Below are 16,983 nucleotides of genomic sequence, written 5' to 3'. Positions count from 1 at the left end.
AATTGAGGCCGTGGGTCTTGTCTGTCTACAGTGCAGAATATGCAGATGAGCCAGCGTGGTCTCAACCCACAGCTGAGAAGGCATGCTTCTCTTCAGGACCATAGCAATCATACTAGAAAGACTGACTCCATAAACATTTTTTTATTATCACCACTTAAGAAATAACCAGAATGAAAAAGGTAGAATATTTCTAAAACAGAAACCCTGTTATTTTTACAGTATTAAATAGTGATATTCTCATGAAGACTCAAAACTCAGAATCAAAGGGCCTTAAAACTTATCTTTCCTACCACTTGCTATAACTGTACAACAATGCACAGGACACTTACCTTCATATTCTCCAAGACTCTGTTTCTCTTTCTTTAACTTTTATGATAAAAACATTTACATCACAATTACTAGAAAATCAAGTGCCATAATGTGTATAAAATGCTGTGTTAATGATGAACCTGGTAACCTGTGTAGTGTTGCTTACCATTTTTGCCATCTGAGCAGGAGTGGAGCATAGATAGCATCTTGGTTTTTTGAGGTTTTTTGTTTGTTTGTTCTAGCTTCTCTTTGGGGAAGTCATTGGATTATGAATTCCTTTTTTTGGCCAATTTAAGCTGAGTTTTCTGTCACAGTGTAATGTATACTTGATATATAAACAGAGAGGAAAGAGAATAGTAGCTACTATTTTTTTTTAAAGATTTTATTTATTTATTTGACAGAGAGAGACACAGTGAGAGAGGGAACACAAGCAGGGGGAGTAGGAGAGGGAGAAGCAGGCTCCCTGCTGAGCAGGGAGCCCGATGTGGGCCTCGATCCCAGGACCCTGGGATCATGACCTGACCTGAAGGCAGACGCTTAACCGACTGAGCCACCCAGGTGCCCCAGTAGCTACTATTCTTAAGAATGGGCTCAAGAATGGGCTTTGTGAGAAAAACTTGAGCATATCCTTAAAGGGAAGATACCATGAAAGAAGACAAGTAAAAGGCAAAGGAGAAATGGGAAGGGTCCTGAAGAATATGCGACACAGTCCAGAGCACAGAGAAGTGATGGAGACAAGTATTCTAGTGTTTTGGCCAATAAAGGCCTATTGTTTGCTACATAATCCAAGTCTTCTTTTTAATAAACATAAATACATTTATTTTGTTAAGTTTTTTTATTCTTCCTTCTTGATAATATATCACAAATTTTATGATATCAATTTTCAAAAGTGTATGCTGGCCAAACACAAATATTTGCTGTAACATTACACAGAGATGAAGGAGCCTGCCCTCCCACGCCCCACCCCCGCCACACACATGCATGCACACACACACACACACACGCACAGAGCTTTCATGCAATTACACCAGGAATGAACAGGAGGACAGAAAATGAGTCCTGTGACACCAATGCTCTGCAGTGTGGAAAAACAAGTTGAGATGATTTCTATTTAAGTACTTGAGCCCAAATATTTATAATAATTCATTTAAAAACCCAAACCTAATGTGTTTATTTGGCTGGTACATGACACAGCTTTTATGTCAGATAAAGGAAGACTCTAAATAACAGGGTTTATAAACTCTTGGTGATGGTTGTTAAGAGAGGGTTGCAGACAGAAAAAGAAACAATCCCAGGTAAAGACTTGGATGGTATCTGGAGGATATGTAATACCTTTAAGGTAAAGATAATAATTCTTAACCCTAACTGCACATTAGAATCTCCCGAGGGACTTTAAAAGAAACTCCTAATGCCAGCACCCTCCTCCTGGGATTCTGATTTATAGCAAGGGTGGGCAGAGAGTGCTATTTTGGGGAGCTCCCTGGGTGATTCTCACATGCTGCCAGGCTGGATATTCTCTGGTTCGGGAACAGTACTGAGCACGTTGCAAGGCAGATGAAAGTTTTAACTTTAGAAATACTAATCCACAAACTGTCCTCTTAAAACATAAGTTAGAAAAGGAAATTCAATCAAAAACCCAAGTACAGATTAATTGGCAGCAATTGTGGTTTACAGACTGCCTGCAAAACACACTCAAATCTGTAAGTCTTGTTCTGGTCTCCAGACATTTTAGCAACAGCAGTGCTTGAAGTCTGACACAAGCGCCTTCCTTCCCTCTGATCCCAGCCCATCAGAAGCAACCGTGTGCAAGCACAGAGTGACTGGGGAGATGAGAAACACTCAACCCCACCCCCACCGACTTATTTCTCAGTGTGAGTGTCTGGGCCTTTCCCTAGGAAACCTTGGAGAGCCCCCAGAAATCAGAGAACTTCTCTGTTAAGATCCATTTGCTATTGAAGAACAAACTTGGACATTTCAAAGTCAGGATTATTCTTTTTTCTTACAGATTTTATCTAGAATTCTGCAGAAGAGGGAAAAGTCCTCAAAGCCTCCTTTTCATGCAGTGCCCCAAAGACGGTTTGCCAGCGTTAGCTTCATGCCAGGGTACATTGGTGAGGAAATAGGATGATGCTATGGACTGGATTGGGAAAGCCAATCCCAGACCCAGAATGGGATGTAGTGGGGTATAAACAACAGAGAATATTCTATTAATATTTTCTCATCAACTATATCTCAAACGTTGTCACAAAGCAGTTGGAAAGACAAAATTGAGGCAAGAACAGAAAGGTGCTTCAAAATTGAATTTTAATAATGCTCAGAAAATAGGATCAAATTGCAGTCCCTTGTAAATTCACACCCAGCCCTCAAGTTGCTCGGCTTCCAGGAGAGTTCTCCTAGCTGCTCTACCCAAAATACAGCTAATGCTGTTACTGGCCAAAGATGTGCTTTGACTTTACCCAAACCATTTAGGTGACTAAAATTTTTGTTTTGGATATAATTCTACCCAAAAGAACTTATTTTATTATGCCTGGTCTGAATCCATATATGGTATGTTTGGTGATAAATAATCTGAGAAATAGATCTACAGATTCAATGTAATTCCAATCAGAATCTCACAGGGCTTTTACTTGGTGGTAATGGAGTGGGTGGTGGCAAGAAGATAGAAATGAACAAGCTAATTCTAAAACATATATGGGAAGCAAACAATTTTTAAAAGAAAATCAAAATTGGAGGGATTTTACTTTCTGACTTCAAGACACTATAAGCCAGTATAAGAAATCATAGATTTAGCAAAAAAAAAAAAAAAAAAAAGAGGGGTGCCTGAGTGGCTCAGTCGTTAAGCTTCTGCCTTCGGCTCAAGTCATGATCCCAGGGTCCTGGGATCGAACCCCGCACATCGGGGTCCCTGCTCCACAGGAAGGCTGCTTCCCCCTCTCCCACTCCCCCTGCTTGTGTTCCCTCTCTCGCTGTGTCTCTGTCAAATAAATAAATAAAATCTTAAAAAAAAAAAAGACATTGGGGAGGGTATGTGCTATGGTGAGCGCTGTGAATTGTGTAAGACTGTTGAATCACAGACCTATACCTCTGAAACAAATAATGCATTATATGTTAAAAAAAAAAAAAAGAAGAAGAAGATAGCAGGAGGGGAAGAATGAAGGGGAGGAAATCGAAGGGGGAGATGAACCATGAGAAACTATGGACTCTGAGAAAGAAACTGAGGGTTCTAGAGGGGAGGGGGGTGGGGGGATGGGTTAGCCTGGTGATGGGTATTAAAGAGAGCACGTATTGAATGGAACACTGGGTGTTATACGCAAACAATGAATCATGGAACACTACATCAAAAACTAATGATGTAATGTATGGTGATTAACATAGCATAATAATAAAAAAAAGGGAATGAGGGTAAAAGCATGGAAACATCTGGCAAATAAATGAGATATATGAGATATTTATTTTTTGTTTATTATTAAGTCATATTTATTGAGGTATAAGTTACATATGATAATAATTCACCAATTTTAAGTATGCAAATAAATTAGTTATGATAAATGTATACCTCATTTAACCAGCATCACAAATATGATATTTGAATATTTCCATGACCCCCATAATTCTCTCACATACTCTGCAGCCAATCCTACTTCCTGGGCTCCAGGAAACCACTGACCTGCTTTTTGTCACTATATAGTTGTGCATTTCCTAGGATGTAATGTAAATGTAACCAGACAGTATAAAGTCTCACTTATCTAGCTCCTTTCACTTAGCATATGTGGTTGAAATTCATCCATGATGCTTTGAGTATCAGTGGTTTGTTCCTGTTTATTACTGAGTGTTATCCCACTATATGGATATATCCTAATTTGTTGATACATTCACCAGTTGATGGACATTTGGGTTGTTTTTAATCTAGGACTATTTTAATAAAGATGCTATAATCATTCAAGTACTAGTCTTTGTGTGGAAAGATATTTTATTTCTTTGGGCTAAATACTTTCACTGAAAAGTGAGATTGCTGTGTCCAAACTCTTAATTGCCAAACGGTGTTTCAAAGTGGCTGTAGTTTTGCGCTCCCAGCATCAAACATGTGAGAGTTCCTACACATGTGAGAGGTGCTACACATTTTCCCTTCCCACTTGGTGCTTTCCATGTGTTTAATTTTAGCCATCTAAAAGGTGTATATTGGTATCTCATGGTGGTTTTAATTTGCATTTCCCTAGTGACTCAGAATGATGAACATCTTTCATTATTTCCTTTCATTCTTACCTCGTTCCCAACCTTAAGAGTAAAGTATTCAGTCTTTTTACCATTGAATATAAAGTTAGGCAAGGGCTTTTCTTTTTTGTTTGTTTGTTTTTTTAAGATTGTATTTATTTATTTGAGAGAGAGAGTGAGCAAGAGAGAGAATACAAACAGGAACAGAGGGAGAGGGAGAAGCAGACACCCTTGCTGAACAGGGAGCCTGATGTGGGTCTCGATCCCAGAATGCTGGGATCATGACCTGAGCTGAAGCCAGACGCTTAACCAACTGAGCCACCCAGGTGCCCCTAGGCAAGGGTCTTTCTTAGATGTCACTTACCAGGTTGAGAAAATTCCCGCTCACTCTTAATTTGCTGAGGGTTTTTATCATGAATGGGCATTGAATTTTCCCAAATACTTTTTCAGCATATATTGAGATAGTCATATGTTTTTTCTTCTTTATTAATATGGTGAAATATATTTTTGGTTTTCAAATGTTAAACCTGTATTGTTACGTTAAATGTAATTGTGCATAATTTATTTATTATAACTTTCAGGTAATTTGCTAGACTTGATTTTCTAATATTTGGTTAAGGAATTTTGCATCTGTATTAATGAGGGATACAGGCCTTTTCTTTTCTTTTCTTATAATGCTTTTGTCTGACTTTGGTGTCATAAAATGACTGCAAATCAAAATGAGTTGGAAAGTGTTCCTCTTTTGCTTTAAAAAAAAATTGTATTATTTCTTCCTTAAATGTTTGTAAAAATTCACCAATGAAGATATCTGGACATGGGATTTATTTTTATTTGGAAATGTTTTAATTACAAATGTAATTTATTATATGTATTAATATATATACAGTTATATAGATTATTTCTTTGTTTTTGAGTAAACTTTGTAAATTGTATTTTTCAAAAATATTTTTTCATTTCATTAAGTTGTCCAATTTACTGGAAGAAAATTGCTCATGACAAATCCTTATTATCCATTAGTGTTTTCAAAGTATCTGTTCTGATTCATCCCCACTCTTGATATTGGTAAATTGTATCTTTTCCCTTTTATCCGATAATTTGGCTTAAGGTCTATCGATGTTATAGTTTTTTCCAGTGAATTTGATTTTTATGTATTCACTTTTCTCTATTGTGGTTCTATTTCCAATTTCTTTGATTTTAATTCATCTTCATTATTTCCTTCTTTCTGCTTACTCTTGATATAAATTGCTCTGCTTGTCTGGATTCTTAAGGTAGAAACTAGGATCACTGATTTGATATCTTCATTCTTTTCAAATGTAAGTATTTAATTTTGTAAATTTCAATCTAGCCACTACAGTTACATCCTCAAAAGTTCAATATGTTGTCATTTCATTTTTATTTTATTCAAAATATTTCCTAATTTTTCTTGTAATTTCTTCTTTGAATTGCTTGGTAGGTCTAACAATTTGGAAATTTATTTGATATCTTTCTATTATTGTTCTCTAGTTTAATTCCATTTTTATCAGAAAAAATATTTCGTATAATTTCCATCCTCTGAAATTTCCTGAACCTTCTAACTGGTCTGGCTCAGACATTTCGGGAATGCTGTCTCATCAGATGTCATCAGGACATCTTCAGTTCCAGGAAATCTTTACTTTCAGGTTACCAAATGATATATAGTCCAGTCAAGGTTTGATGCTTTCTTTAGATATGTCACATGAATCCAAAAGTCTGTCCCTGGGAGTTTGGTGGCACAAGGGCTGGTTAGCAGTACATGATAGGGGCCTTTCCAGCACAGCTGAAGAGAGTATTTCTGGAGGTGTCATTTCCAATAGAGAAAATCTCCAGGTTGAAGGTGTGATGCTTAAGGTCTTTCTCTCCCAGGCATGCACTGTGAAAAGATTATTCTACCAAAGGATGGTTATTTTTATTATTTTCACAATATGCAAATTTTACTTATTTCTTTTCACTTTTTTGACATATAATTGACATAATGTCCTATTAGTTTCAGGTGTATATCATAACGATTTGATATTTTTATACATGACAAAATGATCCCTGCCATAAGTTCAGTTACCGTCGCCATACAAAGTCATTATAATATTACTGACTATATTCTCTATGTTGTATATTGTATCCCCATGACTTATTCATTTTATAACTGGAAGTTTATACTTCCTAATCTCTTTCACGTGTTTCATCTGTCCCACGTACCCTCCCCTCTGACCAATAATCTGTTTTCCTTATCTATGAGTCCGTTTCTGTTGTTTGTTTGCTTAGATTCCACATATAAGTAAAATCATACAGTATTTGTCTTCCTCTGACTTATCTCACTTAGCATATTACCCTCTAGGTCCATCCATGTTGTTGCAAATGACAAGATTTCATTTAATTTGCTGAGTAATATTCCATTCTGCTTATATACCATATCTTCTTTATGCAACTGACTCTGCATTCTTATCCAAATTCATGGTTTGTATTTACAGGCTTTATTTTTGGTAACACATCTGGTTCCAAATAGTTCTTTGGGGATAATAATACTGTTTTAAAATGTCTGAAGTTTTGCTGTCTTGCAAAAAGTTTATCAGCTACTGCTTCATGTTTATACCTACACAGTATCTTCCCAAATGTGCTCAGCTAGTTCTTTCAGTGTGCTTTTTCAGTATCCACTCATCTGCTTTCATGGCTGCTTGAAGCAGGGACTTCCAGGAGGGATACATGACTCCAGGTTTGCTTCTGTAGGGAGAATGTTCTTCCTTAAGTCACAATATGTGTCAATAAGTATTTTCAGTGGGCTACTTTTAGAACCATCATACAACTGGGAATTGTCATTTACTTCTGATTCTGTACTTGTTGCCTGTCAAACCTTTGTAAAAACAATGTACCCATAAATATGGGCTACTGATGGAAGTACCTGAGGGTACTCCCTCCTACCCCTTGTTACTGGTATGTGACCTCAGTAGGTTTCCAATCTACACAATTCCTCTCCGACATTTGACATGACACCCAGGAAAACTCCGTCATGGTACCAAGGGACAAAAGGCCACTGAATTAAGAAAACCTGACTCTTTTTTAAGATTTTATTTATTTATTTGAGAGAGAGGGAAGGAGAGAGCACAAGCGGAGGGGTGGGGTGGAGGAGCAGGGAGAAACAGAGGGAAAGGGAGAAGCAGACTCCCCGCTGAGCAGGGAGCCCCACATGGGGCTCAATCCCGGGACTTGGGGCTCTAGACCTGAGCTGAAGGCAGACCCTTACCCGACTGAGCCACCCAGGAGCCCCAGAAAACCTGACTCTTGATCAGTGATGTTTTCAAAGAAAGATCCTGATCAAAAGAAGGAAATGTGAAAATTTGTAAAGGGAAACCTCATTAAAATGGATTCAGGAGGCCAGAAGGAGGAGACTTCGCATGGTACTACTTTGTGTCAATTACAGGAAGACGTGTGGGATTACAGACCCCAAAAGAAGAATCATCAATGGGAAAGAATTATCAATTTATAAGGCACAACAGACAAAGATACATATTGCACCTCCTATAAGAAATCAACTACCCCAGCAACTCAGCCAATGAGAAACCATCATCACCCTGAACTCTTCCTTTTCTGCAATAGATTTTGTCCAAAACAACCATTCCTAATCCCCTCCTTCCCCATGAAATAATATTTTCTCCTTTGTTTGTTGGACTTGTCTATGGCTTACTATAGCTTGCTTGTCCCAAATTGCAATTCTCTCCTATTCCTGAATAAATCCATTTGTGGTTTAAAAAGAAAATTATTTAGAATTATTTTGTAGCTTAGAACATGATCTATCTTGTGCACCGAAAATGTATATTTTTCAGGCTTAAGGTAGAGTGCCCTATTACTCTCAGCTAGATCAAGTTGGTTGATACTGCTATTCTGGTGTCCTATACGCTTAGTGATTCTTCTGTTTATATTTACATCAGTTATTAACAGAAGAGTGTTCAATTTACTTATTTCTCCTTTTAGTACTATCAGGTTTTGGTTTCTTAATTTTATAACTCTGGTATGATGTGCTTGCTTTGCAATTTTTGATTGAATCAAAAGAATTGTGAATGTTGGGTTATTGGGTGCTGGATTTTGTTGCGTTTCCTTGATGAATAGTGGACTTCATTCTGGCACAGTTATATTATCTGAGAGCAGTTTGATTCTCTCTGGTTTGTTTTAACCTATACCAGAGCAGGTCAAGCAGTCTTTATATTAGGACTCATTTAGCCCTTCTATTAAGGTGACACTCTACTGAGGACTCTATCCAGTGCTGTGTAGCATCAGGTCCTTCCAAACTAGCTGGTAGTACCACAAACTATTCTTAGCCCTGTGTAGGACTTTCTGGGAATTTTTTGACCTAGAGATTTCCAGTAGTTCTCTTCTATGCACAGGTAGTTTCCTGAAATATGTACTGATCAGTATCCAGCCAAAGACTAGGAGAAGCCTCTGCAGGTCTCCAGGGCCCTCTCCATGTAGCTTTCTGCTCTCTGGTGCCCCATGTCATCAGTTTTCACCATGCCAGGATCCCCAAACTCCAATCTCTGTCTCTTCAACTCAGCCAGTCTTTGGCTGTGTAACCTTCCCTGTGCTTCAACCTGGAAACTGCCTCTGGGCAGTGAGCTATGACAATCACAGAGATCACATCATGTGTACCTGTGTCATGGATCACAGCTCTTTGTTCCTGTTGTCCAAAGCCTGAAAACTGCTGGCTTATATATTTTGCCTTGTTTTCTAGTTTTTAAAATCAGAATGTAAAACTGCTCTCTCCTACAACATCATAGCCAAAAGCAGAAATTTGTCTCTGTTTATAAATCAATGAAACTTTTTCAGATGTTATACATCAAAGATGCTTTTTACACTGAGAATAAGTTACTAGTCATTATGGTGGAAGGATCATTTTAAATAAAGTCTTTAATGAAGAATCTTTACCACCATAATTATCTATATTTTATTCTGAATTCTGGGCTCTAATTTATCTTGAGAAAGGAAAAACAAAAAAGGGAAGATTATCTTTGACATTCAGAAGCTGGCCTGGCACTCATGGATAGGCCATGGTGTTCTATTGAACATAATCTCACAGAATCCTAGCTAAGACAAGGTTACTCTGAGACCTTGATAAAATGAGACAAAACAAGGCTACTTCCTAATTTTGTCTAAGCACAAACAAAAACAAGTTTACTTTGCCACCCGCAAATACCAAACACCCTCTTCTTTTGGCCAGATTGAGTGAATGCTATATCCTTACCAATTACACCTTTAACTTCATTCTATTCTCCCCTCTCTATAGATAAGGTTTATTAAGATACACAATCATTTTGGGGCATTATTCAATTTAGAGAAAATCCCTGCCTTCTTTCCCTCTCCAAAATCACTTAGCCAAAGTTTAAGTTTATGTTTTTTCTAACACCCTCTTACTGATACTCCTCATGACTCCTGACAGCATGTTTTCTCATTCACTGCAATTAGTAACAAACTCAACTTGCTTAACTATGGGGATTTACCTGATTATCTTTGGATGAATGACATTGACAATTTGGATAAACCCAAAGTGGCTCTAATGCAGGACTTTTAGGCAATGAATGAGCAAAAGAAGTTTTACTCATATATTCTTTTGACCAGTCAGAATTTTTGTATTTTCCAAGTATCTGTAAATCCAAAAGCATTATGATAGTTATTCAATTCTTTGTAATTTGGGATTCTCAAAAAATTTTAATTAGGCTTAAAGCCTCCTGAAAAACACATGTTCAGTCAGATCACACTTATTTCAGTCTGATTTCTAAGATCTTATGTTCTTGGAAACACCATTCTTCCTCTCTCTATAATTTCAGTAGACAATGGAATAAGATGTTGATATTTAAGACACGGAGGAAAACAACAGTTTAACACAGGTATGAAAGCCTGCTGTTATCTAATAGAAATGCTCTAGATAAAATATACCATTTAGCAATAAGTAAACATCTAAAGAAAAGGAAAAGTAAGGACTATGAAGTTATACACTGAAAAGGAAATGTAACTTAAAAACAATGGCTAAAATGGATTGTATTACTTCTAGTTCAGGGGTCATATGATGACCATTACTAGAAAATATCATTTTCACAGAGATATTTACTGCCTATTAAGGAGGCTAGGATGAGAAATTTATAGGCAAAAAAAAAAAAATCAATGAAAATATGTCTATTGTATCAACAGAATAAAGACAGAAATTTTGGATGAAGAAGAATAATTGAAAGCAGGATGACTGACTAATAATACAAGAAATATTAAACTGTGCCTTCTAAGAACACAGCAGTTACTTTTGTTCTGAAATGTAGAAGCGTTAGAGTCCTCTGTGTCATTTGTAGAATAAAAACATGCTTTGGAGATACTATTCCCCTTAAACAGTGGTGTTCAACTATATATAAAATGGAAAATTGTACCCAAGGAAATGGTCTTTACCTTTGGTAAAACTGATTGGATTCTCACAAATTTATTCATTTAATACATACTTTCTTTTTTTATTATTATGTTATGTTAATCACCATACATTACATCATTAGGTTTTTTTTGTTTTTTTTATTATGCTATGTTAATCACCATGTAGTGTTCCATGATTCATTGTTTGCGTGTAACACCCAGTGCTCCATGCAGTACATGCTCTCTTTAATACCCATCACCAGGCTAACCCATCCCCCCACCCCCTCCCCTCTAGAACCCTCAATTTGTTTCTCAGAGTCCACAGTCTCTCACAGTTTGTCTCCTCATCCAATTCCCCCCCCTTCATTCTTCCTATCCTGCTATCTTCTTCTTTTTCTTTCTTTTTTTTTTTTTTTTTTAACATATAACGTATTATTTGTTTCAGAGGTACAGGTCTGTGATTCAATAGTCTTACACAATTCACAGCACTCACCATAGCACATACCCTCCCCAGTGTCTGTCACCCAGCCACCCCATCCCTCCCACCTCCCACCACTCCAGCAACCCTCAGTTTGTTTCCTGAGATTAACAATTCCTCATATCAGTGAGGTCATATGATACATGTCTTTCTCTGATTGACTTATTTCACTCAGCATAATACCCTCCAGTTCCATCCACATTGTTGCAAATGGCAAAATTTCATTCCTTTTGATGGTTGCATAATATTCCATTGTATATATATATACCACATCTTCTCTATCCATTCATCTGTCGATGGACATCTTGGCTCTTTCCATAGTTTGGCTATTGTGGACATTGCTGCTATAAACATCAGGGTGCACGTACCCCTTTGGATCCCTACATTTGTATCTTTGGGGTAAATACCCAGTAGTGCAATTGCTGGATCGTATGGTAGCTCTATTTTCAACTTTTTGAGGAATCTCCATACTGTTTTCCAGAGTTGCTGCACCAGCTTGCATTCCCACCAACAGTGTACGAGGGTTCCCCTTTCTCCACATCCCTGCCAACATTTGTCATTTCCTGACTTGTTAATATTAGCCATTCTGACTGGTGTGAGGTGGTATCTCACTGAGGTTTTGATTTGGATTTCCCTGATGCCAAGCGATGTTGAGCACTTTTTCGTGTGTCTGTTGGCCATTTCGATGTCTTCTTTGGAAAAATGTCTGTTCATGTCTTCTGCCCATTTCTTAATTGGATCGATTGTTCTTTGGGTGTGGAGTTTGATAAGTTCTTTATAAATTTTAGATACTACCCCTTTATCTGATATGTCATTTGCAAATATCTTCTCCCATTCTGTCGGTTGTCTTTTGGTTTTGTTGACTGTTTCCTTTGCTGTGCAAAAGCTTTTTATCTTAATGAAGTCCCAATAGTTCATTTTTGCCTTTGCTTCCCTTGCCTTTGGTGATGTGTCTAGGAAGAAGTTGCTGTGGCTGAGGTCAAAGAGGTTGTTGCCTGTGTTCTCCTCAAGGATTTTGATGCACTTCTGTCTTACATTTAGGTCTTTCAACCGTTTTGAGTCTATTTTTGTGTGTGGTGTAAGGAAATGTCCAGTATCATTCTTCTGCATGAGGCTGTCCAATTTTCCCAACACCATTTGTTGAAGAGACTGTCTTTGTTCCATTGGACATTCTTACTTGCTTTGTCAAAGATTAGTTGGCCATAGAGTTGAGGGTCCATTTCTGGGCTCTCTATTCTGTTCCATTGATCTATGTGTCTGTTTTTGTGCCAGTACCATACTGTCTTGATGATGACAGCTTTGTAATAGAGCTTGAAGTCTGGAATTGTGATGCCACCAGCTTTGCTTTTCTTTTTCAACATTCCTCTGACTATTTGGGGTCTTTTCTGGTTCCACATAAATTTTAGGATTATTTGCTCAATACATTCTTTCTTAATATGTAATAATTCTATCTTCCTACATAAAAATTCAATCATTCTAATTTTTATAAAGAGAATTACTTCTTACTCTATTCACTGCCCTGGCACAATCAATATAAGAATATAAATTATTCTACAGAAATAACTGTGCCTTATTAATGCTCAAAATAACAAAGACATGTATCATATGATCTCACTGATATGAGGAATTCCTAATCTCAGGAAACAAACTGAGGGTTGTTGGAGTGGTGGGGGGTGAGAGGGATGGAGTGGCTGGGTGATAGATGTGGGAGAGGGTATGTGCTATGGTGAACGCTGTGAATTGTGTAAGACTGTTGAATCATAGACCTGTACCTCTGAAACAAATAATACATTATATGTTAAAAAAAAAGAAGATAGCAGGAAGGAAAGAATGAAGGGAGGCAAATCGGATGGGGAGACGAACCATGAGAGACTATGGACTCTGATAAACAAACTGAGGGTTCTAGAGGGGAGGGGGTTGGGGGGATGGGTTAGCCTGGTGATGGGTATTAAAGAGAGCATGTACTGCATGGAGCACTGGGTGTTATATGCAAACAATGAATCATGGAACACTACATCAAAAACTAATGATGTAATGTATGGTGATTAACATAACATAATAAAATTTAAAAAATAACATTTGTGCTTTAATTTATAATTTTGTTGTATTTAACCACATAATTTCTCTTCATGTAGCCAACACATGGAAGATATTCTATACAATATAAAGAGAGCATTTATCCTTAAAGCAAAATGTGGTTTGTCACTATTTTGTATAGTAGATCTCTAAGGTTTATTCATCTTGCATTACTAAAAGTTTGTACCCTCTGATTAACACCTCTCCATTTCTCCCTCCCCCATCCCCTGGCAACCACTATTATATTCTGTGCTTCTTTGAGTTTGACTATTTAGATTTCTCTTATAAGTGGTACTATGTAGTATTTGTACTTCTGTGTCAGGCTTACTTCACTTTGCATCATGTCCGCCAAATTCATCCAGGTTATCACAAATGGCAGGAATTCTTTCTTTTTTGAGCCTGAATAATATTCCATTGTATGTATATACCACATTTTCCTTATCCATTCATCTGTCAGTGGACAAATGTCTATTATAAATAATGCTGCAGTGAACATGGGAGTGCTGGTATCTCTTTGAGATTCTGATTTCAACTTCTCTGAATAAATACTCAGGAGTGGGGTTGGTGGATCACATGGTAATTCTATTTTTAATTTTTTGAGGAACCTCTGTACTTTTTTCCGTAGTGGCTGCAGCAATGTACATTCCCACCAACACTGTGCAAGGAATTCTCTTTACAGCATCCTCACAAACACTTTTTTTTTTTTTTATAATAGCCATCCTAACAAGTGTGAGGTGACTTCACATGATGGTTTTCATATGCATTTCCCTGATGATTAGTGACATTGGGCACATTTTCATATAATTCTTGTCCATTTGTAAGTCATTTGGGGGGAAACATCTATTCAAGTCTTTTGCCTATTTTTTTAATCAGGTTATTTGGGGTTTTGCTATTGAATTGTAGGAGTTCCTCATATATTTTGGATTTATTAGATATATGTTTGCAAGTATTTTTTCCATTACATAAGGGGCCTTTCATTTTGTTGATGGTTTCCTTTGTTGTACAGAAGCTTTTTTTAGTTTGATGTAGCTCTAATTGTTTATTTTTGCTTTCGTTGAGTGTGCTTTCGCTTTCATATCCAAGAAATCATTGAAGACCAATGTCAAGAAGATTTTCTCTATGTATTCTTCTGGTAGTGTTATAGTTTCAGAACTTAAGGCTGAATTGTATGCTTAAAAATTTAAGAGGGTATGTTATATGTTCTTATAAAAAATAATAATAATACTAGGGAGATGGGAGGAAACTTTTGGAAGTGATGGATATATTTATGGCATAGATTGTGGCAATGATTCCACGGGTATATACTTAATCCCAAACTCATCAGGTTGTTTACATTAAGTATGCACAGCCTTTTGTATGTCAATCATACCTCAATAAAGTGGTTTTAAAAAATGAACATAGTTTGGGGCACCTGGGTGTCTCAGTTGGTTAAGTTTCCAACTCTTAATTTCAGCTCAGACCATGATCTCAGGGTCTTGAGATCAAGCCCTCTGTCAGCTCTGTGCTCAGCATGAAGTGGGCTTAAGATTCTCTTTCTCCCTCTCCCTCTATTTCTCCCCACCACTCACACACACTGTCTCTCTCTCTCTCAAATAAATAAATAAATAAATAAATAAATAAATAAATAAATAAAATCTTAAAAAAAAGAATGTAGTTTATTGAATTTTCAATTAACCAAAAGATAAAAAAAAAAAGATTTAGACTAACAAATCTTTCTTCAATATCCCTTCCCCAATTCTCATTCCTGTTTTTTTTTTTTTAGATCACAGACTATGTCTCGAAGACTACAGGAAAATCAAAAATGTATTTTCATGCTGAATGTAAACAATCATGTCAGTAGCAGAATTGGCATTACAATGCCCTACTATATTTTCAAGGCTATGCAAACATCTATCATGTGTCCCTCCCTTCCTCAAAAAGGATTTTAACTCAAAAAGGATTATGAACAATAAGAATCATTAAAAGAAAGGCCATGTATATAGATCCTAAAGAACAAATATTTCAGGCATCTCAAGCTCTTCTTTAGTTTGATAGGGATATACTGAAATGAATTGGCTTTCAGAGCTCTAATTAAAATTATGAAAAATTCCAAGGATTAGAGATTACATATTTGGATTCCAAAAATCCTCTTTGAATAGTGATTCACAAGAGCATGGAATCGTGCTTTAAAATTAGCAAGCAGAAATGCCTATTTCCATGGCTTTAAACAATAGTATTACTCAATATTAGTAAGGCCAATAATTATTATCAGAATATAAAGCATTTACTGATGAGAATTATGTGCACTTTAAACAAGAATTAGAACTTTTCATATGTTAATTTTTATAAACCATCTGTGAATATATTTGATGAAAAACACATCACAGTGATAAGGGTTTTGTTTGTTGTTGTTATTAAAGAAGTTATATTTAATTGGTTTTTGTGATGGTTCTACAATACAGTAAAAATTACGTAAAGGTGAAGAAACACACTTTGTCATAGGATGGCTCATTAGCCATGTAAAAGAAAATAAGGGGAGAAGTAAACAGAAACAATAATTTTTAAAAAGTGTTTGATCATGTTTTAATATAATCTAAAATCTAGATTTCTTTGGACCGTTATAGAAACATGTTTATTACAGAAATGATTGCAAATAGCCTTTTGAAAATAAGAAGCCACACTGAAGATAGAAACAAAGCTGAAAGTCGAAGTTTCTGATATTTAAGAGTCTGATTTATTAAAGATCAAGGTGCGTTCTATATATCTAAGCTGATAAATATCTCATAGCTTGTCATAAATGAGGAAAAATCTCTTCAAATATCTAATTAGTGTTTGCATCACAGACTCTAAAAATTGAGAGAAATATCTGAAGAAACATCAAATTGTCATTCAGTAGCAGTATAGCTATATAACATAACTTTTTCATATTGAAGAATTTGTATTTCACACTGAAATTCTGAAAAGTGAAACTAAAGTTATGGGATTTCAAACTATTCTTGAAACCAGCAGTAAGGTGTCAAATACTGAAAAGTGCACTAGAATAGCAGTCAGGAGATCTAGGTTGTAATGATAATTCTACAAACTTTTAACCTCAGGCAAGTCATTTAATTAACATTGGATTTGGTTATTAATTTGTCAAATGAGAGGTTAGATCTCATGCTCTAGGAAATCCCATATCAGTTAAATATCTATGAACTTGATAAATTAATAGTAATCACAGGTATCAATATCTATTTTCTATGAAATGTCTATTTTGTGTCAAGTGATAAACCAGACTCTTTGCATGGAATAACAATCTTCACAGTAGAAATATCTTCATTTCAGAGATTTGGAAACAGAGACTCAGGGAAAGCAACTTGCTCAACAGACAAATAATAAATGCAGGAGCTGGGATTCCAGCTGATCTCTGTCTGTCTTCCTGCCCTCATGCCAACTCGATCATACATTCTGATTTTTATCCAACTGATGACAGAATATTCAATCATTCAAGCCGCATGACAAAACTTAAATAATTGCTCAACTATCACATAATGGCA

At 36.4% G+C, this 16,983-nt stretch overlaps 1 protein-coding gene across 7 annotated transcripts in view; it reads right to left on the bottom strand.

The window, feature by feature from the left end:
* PXDNL (peroxidasin like) overlaps window positions 1-16,983 on the bottom strand; it is a 509,349-nt gene that overhangs the window by 212,770 nt on the left and 279,596 nt on the right. The window lies entirely within an intron of this gene.

The sequence above is a fragment of the Mirounga angustirostris genome, unplaced genomic scaffold (assembly GCF_029215605.1).
Source record: "Mirounga angustirostris isolate CCGP_5_RB_7025 unplaced genomic scaffold, mMirAng1.0.hap1 SCAF_4, whole genome shotgun sequence".
Taxonomy (NCBI): Eukaryota; Metazoa; Chordata; class Mammalia; order Carnivora; family Phocidae; genus Mirounga; species Mirounga angustirostris.
Note: the sequence above shows the minus strand (reverse complement) of the source record. Positions and strands in the feature narration are given on the sequence as shown.